The sequence below is a fragment of the Lipophrys pholis genome (genome assembly GCF_963383615.2).
Source record: "Lipophrys pholis genome assembly, chromosome: 6".
Lineage (NCBI taxonomy): Eukaryota > Metazoa > Chordata > Actinopteri > Blenniiformes > Blenniidae > Lipophrys > Lipophrys pholis.
Window position 1 is genome coordinate 28,726,768 of NC_137629.1, and position 11,497 is coordinate 28,738,264.

The window sequence follows — 11,497 nt, forward strand, 5'->3', positions numbered from 1 at the left end:
CATGTTTATTTCCTGAAGACCAGTGTTAGAAGCTATCAAGTGCAAGTTTTCCTCATGTGATGGACACACATTAGTTCACAGGGACCGAAATCTAATCATCTCATCTTTCAACGACAGTGACGGAGTGTGCTAAATAAAAGGAAATTCCTTCGGAGTGATACGGAGGTATGAAACCGACACGACTGACTACCATTGCTGACAAATTGGAAAAATAGTCAGACAGGAGTCAGACAGCAGTCTCCCGCTCCACGGCAGTGCTCAAGTAGACGACAGGTTTAAAACAGCGTGGAGGGAGCCCTCTTACATAACCAGTGCGCTCTGGCAGCACATTAAAAGAAAACGAAAAGTAGGTAACACATGGACTTGGCCAGGAACAAAAAACAACCCAAAAAAAAAGGTATAAGATCACCCCATTAGAGCAATAAGGAGCCACTTTCAATTCAGCCATTTGGAAATCAACCTGCACAGAACGACAGTGTTAACTGGACACATTTAATTTGATATCATTTACGCTGAGACGCTGTAATCATGGAAGGAAAATAAAGCAGCCCGTCACGATAATTTCCACACAACTGTGCTGAAGTTCAACATATTTCTATAACTTCCTGAACATTAAAATGGAGTATTACATTTTGAGCGCTGTTCGTTAGTCTTTATAGAAACAATTTTCATTGCCAGGAAAAGCCTGAATAGGTTCTCTATAATCCTGCTGATAAATCGACACGTAAACCACACTGTAAATGTAACAATGCTGATAATAGTAGTGGAGTGAAAAGAAGTGAGACATCAGCACATATTGCAGCCAGAATATGTTTCATGTGTCATCTTGCAAATTAATTTTCTGGTGAATGAATTTTCTAAGAGAAAAGGTTTCAACTCCATTATATAGACGTTTGATCATTTGTAAGAAAACCCATTACAACGGAAACAGAATCATTTTCAAACGAGAATAAACAGAGAGAATGATATACTTCTGCTTTTAAGAATGTGTGGTTTCATTTTCAAAGAGGAATCAATGATATGCCTCTGCATCTCTTCTCCACGACAGCGGAAAGCCCACAACTGGAACAAATGCAATGTTCCTGTGTTTCTGATTTTCTTTCGAACGTAATGGCTGAACTTATTGCTCCTCAAACACATTTTTTGTTGAATTATTTTATTGCATGTTCAATTCTAAAGTGAAATTTGCTACATATCTTGATACAACTACAGCAGTATTGGAGACCTGCCTATTCACTTCGCAATGTCCGTAAAACATATTTTAAATAAACACAAAAGAAATCTAACTGCCTTCATCAAAGTCAAATAAAAGTGCTTCCCTCTCGGGTCACTAGGTGGCAGTGTATCTACCCTCAGCCATTTTATTTTATTTTTTAAATAAACTACGATACCAGTCACACCTAGCCAGCAATCAACCAATGGCTGAACCAAAAACTATAATTTTTTTATATTATTTAATATTGCGATAGTTAAATGGACATGTTTTGCCCGAACATCTCATTCACATTTCCAGTGCTGCCGAACATCTCCATCAGTTTGGGTGAAGCACGTTCCTTTTCAAACAAGATAACATCCTCCGGCAGGCACATAACAGGGTCCATTAAGAAAGAAATGACTTCCCAGAGTGCTTTGCAGGAACTTGCACAGATTTCTGGACCTGACCTCGTCCATCACCACAGCGACGGACTTGAACAAGATGGTTCATTAGGACAACAGTCGCCCTCTGCATCGGTGGGACACACATAAACGTCACCGCAGCCAGGACCTTGAACCTGAACAATGATGACTTCTAGTCTCAGGACCAAATATTTATTGTCTTTGCATGCCTGTGATCAAATCCCTGCGAGGCCGTTTTCTTTACCCGCGCTTCTGAATTGCATTCCGCACCACCCATCATCATTGAATAGAGAGAATATGTTACAAACTGCCTACGCTCGGTATAAATCTAAAAAGGCAACAAGGAACAACGAGAAAAAATCTGCAGCAGGGACAGATTTGAGAACTATATAGATAAAAAAGATTTACAACCCTCATGCCACGATATTTCCTGATGTATTTCACAGAGTGGCAGCTTGTTTTATATGTTGTGACTGTGTTTCTGTCTGGGTTTTTTTTTTTTTTTTTTAGTTGTTGGTATCAGATGAGCAACCACATCAAACCTCTGACTTGTTGTGCCAGTAACGGCGCTAAAGTTGGACTAAAAGCTCAACTGCAACTGAAATCATCCAATTTAGCAACTGGATATGTTACGTTCCGGCTCCGGTTTGTGATCGGACTGCACAAAAAGAAGCAAAACACGTCGTTACTGTGAATTGCTTCATTTGTTTACATCACGTTGCGCACGATACAGGACAAATGGGCCACGCCGGGCGAGGAGGATGAGGGAAGAGCAGCGGAGGCGCAGAACTAGATGACAGGGAAAAACATCACAGCCATCGAGGCGACATGTGGCGACACAAGGCCCTGACATTATAAAAATTCATTCTTCGGAATCACAGCTCAGAAACTGCAAGCCAAGTGTGACGGCAGCCAAAATGCGACAGTAAACACTGAATTCTGAAGCCATCTGCCCCCCTGCTGGGTCTGAGCTCCTGCTGCAGCTGGGCATCACGGCCACAGTACCGAGGGAGTGTCATTAATACAAATCAATAGAGCAGGCAGGTGGAGGCTGGACTCTGGAACCTCGTACCTGAATTCACACTGGTCAATACTGAATCAGACGTCCTTCCCTGTAAAGAATCAGCGGCAAGCAGCTTTAAAAATGACTCAGCTTTTTATATAACACTCTGGGGTGTTAATCTCTGATCAATGAACCTCCATAAACTATTAGAATCACTCGTTTGGTTGTTAACACTGTGGAGACATTGTCCCAATTCACTGTATATATGGTCATAGATGAAGTTATAATTATTTTGATCCTACATCAGTCTTAATTTGTAAGGGTTATGTTTCTGGTAATGAAAGCCGAGAAGATTTTACCTGGAAAAACATCAGTTACCTAAAATACACCTCTGCTCCCATATATATCAGAAAAAACGGTTTTGTTCTCTTGAACAATCCAAAGTTTAATCTCTTGCTCTTCGATTAGTCTTTTATTAATAATTTTGATATCAATCACACATTGCTTTGGTGTGGAGTTTACTGAAGAATAGCATTCTGAATAGTCACTTTATTCCAGTTAAAACATATTTACTTTCTTCATGTGAAAACATTGTGATATAAGCAATCTTCAATGCTGTAGGTTGAGAGTTTTTAGAATCCTTTTGATTTTCATGGACGACGTTCAGAGTGTAAATCTGCAGCGATCGTGTGGTTTTATGAATTTTAAATCAACATTCAACAAATCATTTACTGACACAGCCTTTCCCATTCACTGGTTTAAAATGAAAGAAAAACATTTTAAACGGGTGAATGTGAGCAGAAAGACGAGGCCACAATTAAATACTGATTATTTTCCACTGTCACCGGTCCAGGCAGTCAAAATGTCACCAAAACATAATAATGTGCTTCATTACAAACTGTTGCTACCAAAAGGTCAAATGACAGTTGTTTTTATGAATAATTGCACCTGAATTGGTCTTGAGCAACCTGTGGTATGCAGCGTATTCACTTCACATTTTTAGCATTTGTATGTAAATGTTTGAATATTCTATAGCTCCACCAGCCTGTCTGAACAGCTTAATCCCGACACTGCAGTATTTACTCAAACCATTGGATCCAGACTCTTCACACATTCCCGAGATCGGCACGTCGAGTTGACCGAGCTCTTTCAATCGAAGCCTCAAACTTCAGAAATTGCAGCCCAAAACTAAACATTTTGAGATTTATTGTAATTTGTAAGATGAGTCAAAATGAGAGATCCTGTATTAATCTGCCAACCACTTTAAAATACTGCAAACATTATTGGATGAACATGGATGTCAAAAAAAATGAGCCGCTTCCAACCACTAAAATGCAAAGCTGCATAAACATGCATGAAATTTGTTAACTGCAGCTGTAAAAAAAATAAAATAAAATTATGTATTGTAACCAAGCAACATGCATAATTGCCGAAACGTGCCCCGGAGGGCACTCTCACGAGATAATACATTTTATCTTTTACTGGTGAAAAAAAAAAAAGACAAAACCCTGAAGTGAATTGGCCGATCACTGCAGAAAGATCCTTCTTATATGCAACTTAAGATTCATGTCCAAACTACAAAAACCTTGTCAATAATGGGCAAAATACTACTCTGAAAGGAAACGAAGGAGCATCAGCAGCTCCAAATACTAAGAGTGAGAAAAGAGCATAAACACTTAGAATTATTTTTTTATAGAGAATTCTATCAGTCATTAATTTTTTCTTTCTTTCTTGAAACTAAAATGAAACAGCCAGTAATGTGGAATGATACACTCCCCCACCGAACTGCTCTCATTTCCCGGACGTACACCGCTGTGACGAGCCGGCAGGGCGTCTTTGATACAAATGATGTTTGATCTTGTTCAAATGAGGGGATCACTTCCAGCATATCTCCAAGCTTTTCATGTCGTAAATGATCTTTGGTAAACTGCAGCTTTGTACAACAGTTCTGGGCTGGTAACAAAACAGGTTCCTGGAAAACATCCTTTTTACCTCCGCAGGTAGGACTTGGTTAAGACATCCGTCGGTGCGGTGGGTTCAAGAGCTGTTGGTGTGAGAGAGGCGAGTGGAAAATAAAGATCAACAGACCTTTTTAACAGTCTGCGCATCAGCTCATCAACCACAGCAGTAACAAACGGCGCCATCAAAGCTGCGGCGTTGCGCTGAAATAATTGCTCAAATGAATTTGAGGTTAATGTTTTTACCTGCTGTGAAAAACATCCGCGGGCTCATTGGTTCATTTGGAAACAATAAGTGGTGAAGTGCGGTGATGCAAAGTGAGTTTTATGTTTTAAGACTAAAAGGTTTTGACAGAATTCACTCCTGAAACGCAAAACCTGAAATATGGAGAAACATCTGTCGAGTCCACGGTCAGTAAGCCTCTGAAGTTGTGTGTTATTGTGTAACAGTTCAATTAACTTCAACAGCTGCGATTCTCATCAGGACTTTGTTCCATCATTAAACACAGTATGTGCGGGACGAGTTGGCAAAACAGTCAAACATCCACAGTGAGGCCATAAATACGTATTAGACAGTCGAACCTATAAGTGTTTTATTCATGTACGAGGCACCTCAACTCTCATGTAGTGAGAGTTGAGGCGCCCCTACCCCCCCCCACCCCACCGCCGCCATGAAAGATGTCCTCCGACAAGGCAGCACAGTTTCGCAACACATCCATCTACAGAATGAAAACACAGCAGCATGAAGGCTTTGTCATGGGAAAAAAATGGCATAAAAGCACTTCACTGGAGCAATGCACAAAACAATTCATCTCACGCATTTGGAAAATAACCTGCATGGAACCTATGGCTGCTGCTGCTGCTGCTGCTGCTGCTGTGAGCAGTGTGAGCCACACTCAGGCCAATTCGTTTGCCTGACATTGTGATCACAGTACTGGGACAAGACCAACGTGTCAGCATCCCTGCCTTCAATAATCTTAAATGATAAACTGTGTTTCTTTTAAGATCTGCACATGACATTTCACAAAAATGTCCGAGAGAGGAACATCCAAAGCAGGATAAGTCAGAACAACATTTTTGAGGGAGCAAAGTGCAAAGTTTCCCGTAGAGATATATAATTAGATTCCTCACTTGATTGCCATCTTGAATGAGGACCCACTTCACCTCAAGTCTGTTTACTTCTATTGAGAGAAGAGGTGTGTTTTTTTTTTTTTTTACAAATAACAGATATGGAGTCATAATCCAGAATGCTTTTGTACAGAAAATTCTGGTTTTTAGGATTTCTTTCCTCAATGGAAGCAAATGCACTGGAGTCGAAGTGGGGACCCATCCAAGATGGCGACTGCATTGAACTTTCTCCTGTCGTCAATGAGTCTACATGTGTCCGTCTCCCCTGTAGCCCATCCAATACTGGTGACGTTTCCATTTTCGCTGGATAATGATTTACTCCTGCATCTGCATGTGTATTTCAGTTCAATCGACTAAGCAGTATCTAAATGCACCTGATGATTAAACTCAATGATCATAACAACAGAATGATTGAAGCTTCATGATTTATTCCGAGCAAACTGTGGTGATGTGGGCAATCAAACATGCCGACGCAATTACCAGCATGATAAGAAGCTCCCCGATACAGTAGAGATCCAATGGACATATTTAATTCCAACACCTAAATTCAACGTGCAATTTATACGTTTTAATAACAAGCACAACATATCTTTTTACAGTGTTTCCACAACACCGCATAAAAACACATGAATATATGAAGCTGTGAAATACGCCATCAGAGGTGAGAAAATGGAACATCTGAACAGGACATGAATGCAGCGTCAGCTGGGAAACTACAGCAATGACAAACAAAGTCTAGATTTTGTTTGGTATTCGTAGGTCTGGAAGATGCACATAAATCTGCACTTTATTAGAGAAATACAAAAGCCTTCATGTACCGCTTGAGTCATTTCAGACTACCGAGTGATGGTGCAAATCTAAAGGCATAAAAATAACCTGGAAGAAAAAGAAAACCTTGCACTGAATCTTAGTCATGGGTTTGTGCTACATGCAAGAGAAAATCTTTTGTTCGGAAAATTGTTGAAGACCTGAACGGAGAGGATGAGTCATCAGCCATTTCACTCAGTGTTTTATAATTGAATCTGAGAACGCTCCAATATCAGTTAACTATTCATTCAAGTCTTAATAAGCACAGAAAAAAAGGGAATTTTATAGATCCAGGTCATACATGGACACAAACTATACAGACCTTTTAAATATCATTACAAAGCAAGCAGATCGAGACACAACATTGGCCAAGCATCCAAGTTTCTCCTTCAATTTATCCATTTATTTCGGGGATGTAGAATGTTTTTTGGAAACACTACAACATCTCCTGGCGTCGTAATGACTTTTGAGATTCACGTGGCTTTTCTGAGGAAAGAACAACCTGAGCCGAGAGTCAAAACCCTGAACAGGAACGCATGGAGGAAGCTCTTCCATCAACACAAGTCAGAAAGGAAGCCCGCCGTAGTCACTTAGCAACACACATAGTAACCATCCATCTGCTTCTGAAGGTAGCAATTAAGATAAGCTGCCTCACAAAATGTATGGCCAGGTAATAATACTGGAGAGTGGCGCTGAGAGGGAAGGAATACAAGAGGAGCCATTACCACAGAGAAAGCTACATGCTGCAAAATGTGTGCAATCCAATCCATTTTCTAAACCTTTCATCTCATTCAGATTGGCAGAAAAGCTGGAGCCAATCCCAGCTGACAATGGCTGAGGACAGAGTGCAATTTGGATAGGTTACAATTCCATTAAATGGTGGACACAGACGAACACGTACTCACAAGGACACTTTCTTTTTTTTTTTTAAATGCCGGCATGCACAGGTTGAACATGCAAACACCAAGCAGAAAGAAAGCCCACTTGAATCCGGTACATTCTCACTACAAGGCAGAGTGTTAACCACTATACCACCACTAGACTAAATCCGTCACACGTTCATCCAAAAACAGATAAAACACATTCATGTATAGACTTCATGCCAGCCGGGAGCTCTGGAGCTCATAACATAGAAAGAGACGCCTGAGGCACAGTTTGAAGCTTATGAAAAGCTGTTATTACAAAAAAACAACAACATTTATTTACCCATGACATAAAGAGAACAGCAATGGAACAACACAATGAATACAACAATTATAAACAAGACACTAAAGAATAAACGCAGCCACAGTTTTCCACTTGTGAGACTTTTAAAAAGGCCACGATTGAAACAGAAATGGATGAATGAATAAACAAACAAACGAATGGCTGCTTATATTTCCTTAACCACGAACCAGGCAAGACTATTTAATGATTTACTAGTGTCGTGTGTACATCAGGCTGCATAACTTCATGCTTTTTTTTTTGTCCATTTAACCTTCACGCACGATTCTGAAACATTTTGCAATTTTCAGTGTGAAAATTTTATTTTTGTACCACGTGTGCTTTAAATCCGGCCACCTGAAGTTGTCCCGACATTACTATGAAACCGTTAAAATAAAATATCAGAAAACACCTTCTGACCACACTGGTAATCCCTGATGTAGGACTTCACTTTTTTGTTTTTACCTGAATCTGTTTCACATTTTCTTCTTATTTGAAAGGTTCATTTTATTTCATGATTGCAGTTGTGCCCAGAGTGCTCAGTGCCAGGGAGAGTGGAAGTTATTTTGTATTATATATAGCTGCCTCTGAACTATTTTTATTATTGTTCGGGACAAAATTTATCCCCCTCTCTCAGTGATTATTGTAAGTTCACCCGAAGGCAATAAAAAAAAAAACTTTGAAGTAATCATTTTAAAATGTAAGTAAAGTGCTGATCCTGGATCTGAATCTCACATCAATCACTGTTAAGAGCTCAGCGGCTTGATCACTGTATTTAGCAGGTTTTCAGTCGCCTCTCGCATCTCTTTATAATAAAAAAACACACACAAAAAAAAGTGATGCATCTGGACATTTGGACACTTTTTAGTGTTGCTGCTCTCAGGGAGCAGAGGAGGGGGCCATGGGCCTTTCCCAGCACACGCCGAGCTGCAGTCAGAGCATCAAATGTTCAACTCTCAGGTGTTAGATGGCAAATAAATTGTGTATTTGTAAAGACCCGACCACAGCTGATAATTCATGGAGGAGTTTCTAGTTTTAAACATGGTAAGAATGTTTTTAACACACTTGTTCTTCTCTCACACACAGTTTTTTTTTTGGCTCTCCTACAGAGTCAGAGTCTATTCATTCATGGAAAACTGCTGGGAAGTCAAATATAGCCTCTAAAAATTTTTTATCAACCTTGTCTGCAGGTTATCCAAGGAACTATTGATCATGTATTTACGTTGACTCACTTTGCACAGTATTTTGTTGTATGTAATCTAAAAAAAATTGCTTTCCCGTGGCTCTATTATGCTCACAAAAAGATGGAGCAGACGATTGAGCAGCATTGCTTGTCATTTCTGTAAATGTGTGCATTTGAGAGGCTACTGCTCTTAACAATACTACATTTAATATAACTACAAGATATCTTTTGTTAAAGCTTAATTGTTTCTAGAACAGAAGGGTTATTCAGAACATAATTCCATATTGTTTGATTCATTTATCCAGTAATCCATGCAAACAGCTCTTTTTTTTTTGTTATTTCAGATAGAGAAGAGAAACTAATTCTTAACACTATTTAATTCCAAAGGTTTATAAGTTGCATGTGAATAAACTGTAAGAAGAGAGACATTGTTTGTGGCCTAAAGGAATGAGCCATTCATACAGAGGAGGAAGTATACTGTTTGTATATTACAATCATATGGCATCTTTGAGTAAACCTCGAGTTTCATTTAAGAGAATTTTTTTTAAATCAGATCATGCTCATCCTGATCACGTGTGTGTGTTTTCACATATATCTTAAGTGAGGTGACCTTTTAGCAACAGAGACAGCTTCGAGTCTCAAATATTCCATGAACACTCTTTCCGTTTTCATGAGAGGATAGTTTATCATCACACACCGCTATAAAACACAGAAACGCCCGCATTGACTTGTTCTATCTCTGAAAGTCTCTCACACAGATGAAGGAGACACACAGCAGCAGCTGCACTTTGTCTCCACTGTCACATTCAACACACACGCGCGCGTCTCGTCGCACACGAACTGCGCCGGTGAGCGAACAAACTGCGTCAACCGGCGATAAAGGAGGACATTAACGACCCCACAGCCACACGGGAGCCCCGGTGTCTCCATACCTGCCACTCGCCTTACACCTTCACGCCGTCAGTAGCGTCCTGCAGGGCGCAGCCATGTTGGAGTGCAGAACACAGCGGGTGACCTCAGTGCTGCCCCCTGCTGGACTGGAGGGGCAGCAGCGTACAAACGCAATAATAGAATAGCAATGCTTAAAAATCCCAGAGTGAAATTCTTTACAGTGTTGCTCCACAAAGAAATTGAATTCAAAATATCTTATCGGACAGAATTCAATTGAATATGTGGTAACAAATATCAAGGCTTAAAGGTGACTAGTAATAGCATAGAAAAAATTAAACTGACAGAAAAAGACAACAAACACTATTTACAAGGAAGAGTTATACAGTCTGGTGGCCACAGGAAGGAGGTATCTCCTTTGTGGTGCTCTGTAATGCACATTCGAATCTGTTGCCGAAGGAGCTCCTGCAGCAGACCAGGACATCATGGACGAGGTGAGAGACATTGTTCAGGATGGAGCTTAGTTTGGACTAGATCCTCCTCTCTGACACCACCTGTGTGAAGTCCATCTCCACCCCCACCATGAAAATGACCTTTCTGATTAGTTTGTTAAGCCTGTTGATGTCGGCCTCCCTCAGCATTCTACCTCAGCATGGATCAGCATACTGAACAGGGTTTACCACTACAGACTCACAAAAGACCCACAGATGCGAAAAGACGGCCTTGGTCTTTCCTTTATTACCTTTAAACCACTGCAGTGGAGTTCCCGTTGTATGCTTCACTCTATATTACATTTCTTTCACACTATTAGTAAATACTTGCCATGCAAATTGAAAAGAATAAACCCTGATAGTGATGAATGTCTACTTTGCAACTCATTAAATTAAAACACAACAACAACAACAACAACAAAACAAGGGGGCACTCTAATCAATCAGTAACTCAATCAACAATACCCCGCAGTTGGGTTGTTGGTGAAGATTGCATGAGGCATTCCAGTTTCCTCCCACATTTTAAAAACATGCATTGTGAGGCTAATTGACCCTAAATTGCTCATAGGTGAGATTGGAAGTGACTGCTTGACCTGTGAGGGACCGGTGACCTGTCCAGGGTCGCCCCTGGTTCTCTGGAATTGGCTTCAGCTCCCAGAAGATGGATGGATGGATGGATGGATGGATGGATGGATGGATGGAATCCAGTGGAGTACCTGGAGAAAACCCTTGCACACAGGGAGAACATGCAAACTCCATGCAGAAAGCCCCAAGCCTTCACTATGAGGTGAGAGAGGAGCCAGCACCACATCATTTTTATCATGTTTTTAAGAAAAAAAACTGAACCAAATCATGAATTTTGCATAATTCAGTATATTGTATTACTATGCTATCTGAATAAAACATGATTCATTCTGTTAAAGCCTTTAGTTTAGGAAGTTGTCAACATTAGAGTTGGCCAGTTTAGATGTATGGAAGTGTTTGAATCTTCACTTATTCTTTGCTCTGACAGCTTTATGAACACTATCAGGCACTTTTTATTAGTATCAGTTTGTCCCAAACGCTGGTTATTAAATGATACTTAATCCAAGTAATATATTCCAGCACAGGATTTAATCACATTGAAATATTCTGATCTTGTTTTTTTTTTTCTATTCTCCAAATGGTACATTTGAAACCTGAGAAGGCTCAGCAGGAACAAATAAATATATAAATGATA

General features: G+C 40.1%; 1 protein-coding gene across 1 annotated transcript in view; it reads right to left on the reverse strand.

Moving 5' to 3' along the window:
* The window catches only part of mrpl11 (mitochondrial ribosomal protein L11), a 56,765-nt gene extending 46,854 nt beyond the window's left edge, over positions 1-9,911 (reverse strand). Inside the window, exon 1 of the mRNA XM_080465345.1 lies at positions 9,832-9,911. The gene's annotated coding sequence lies outside the window, so the exon portion shown is untranslated. The remainder of the gene's footprint in view (positions 1-9,831) is intronic.
* Between the last annotated feature and the right edge of the window lie 1,586 nt (positions 9,912-11,497).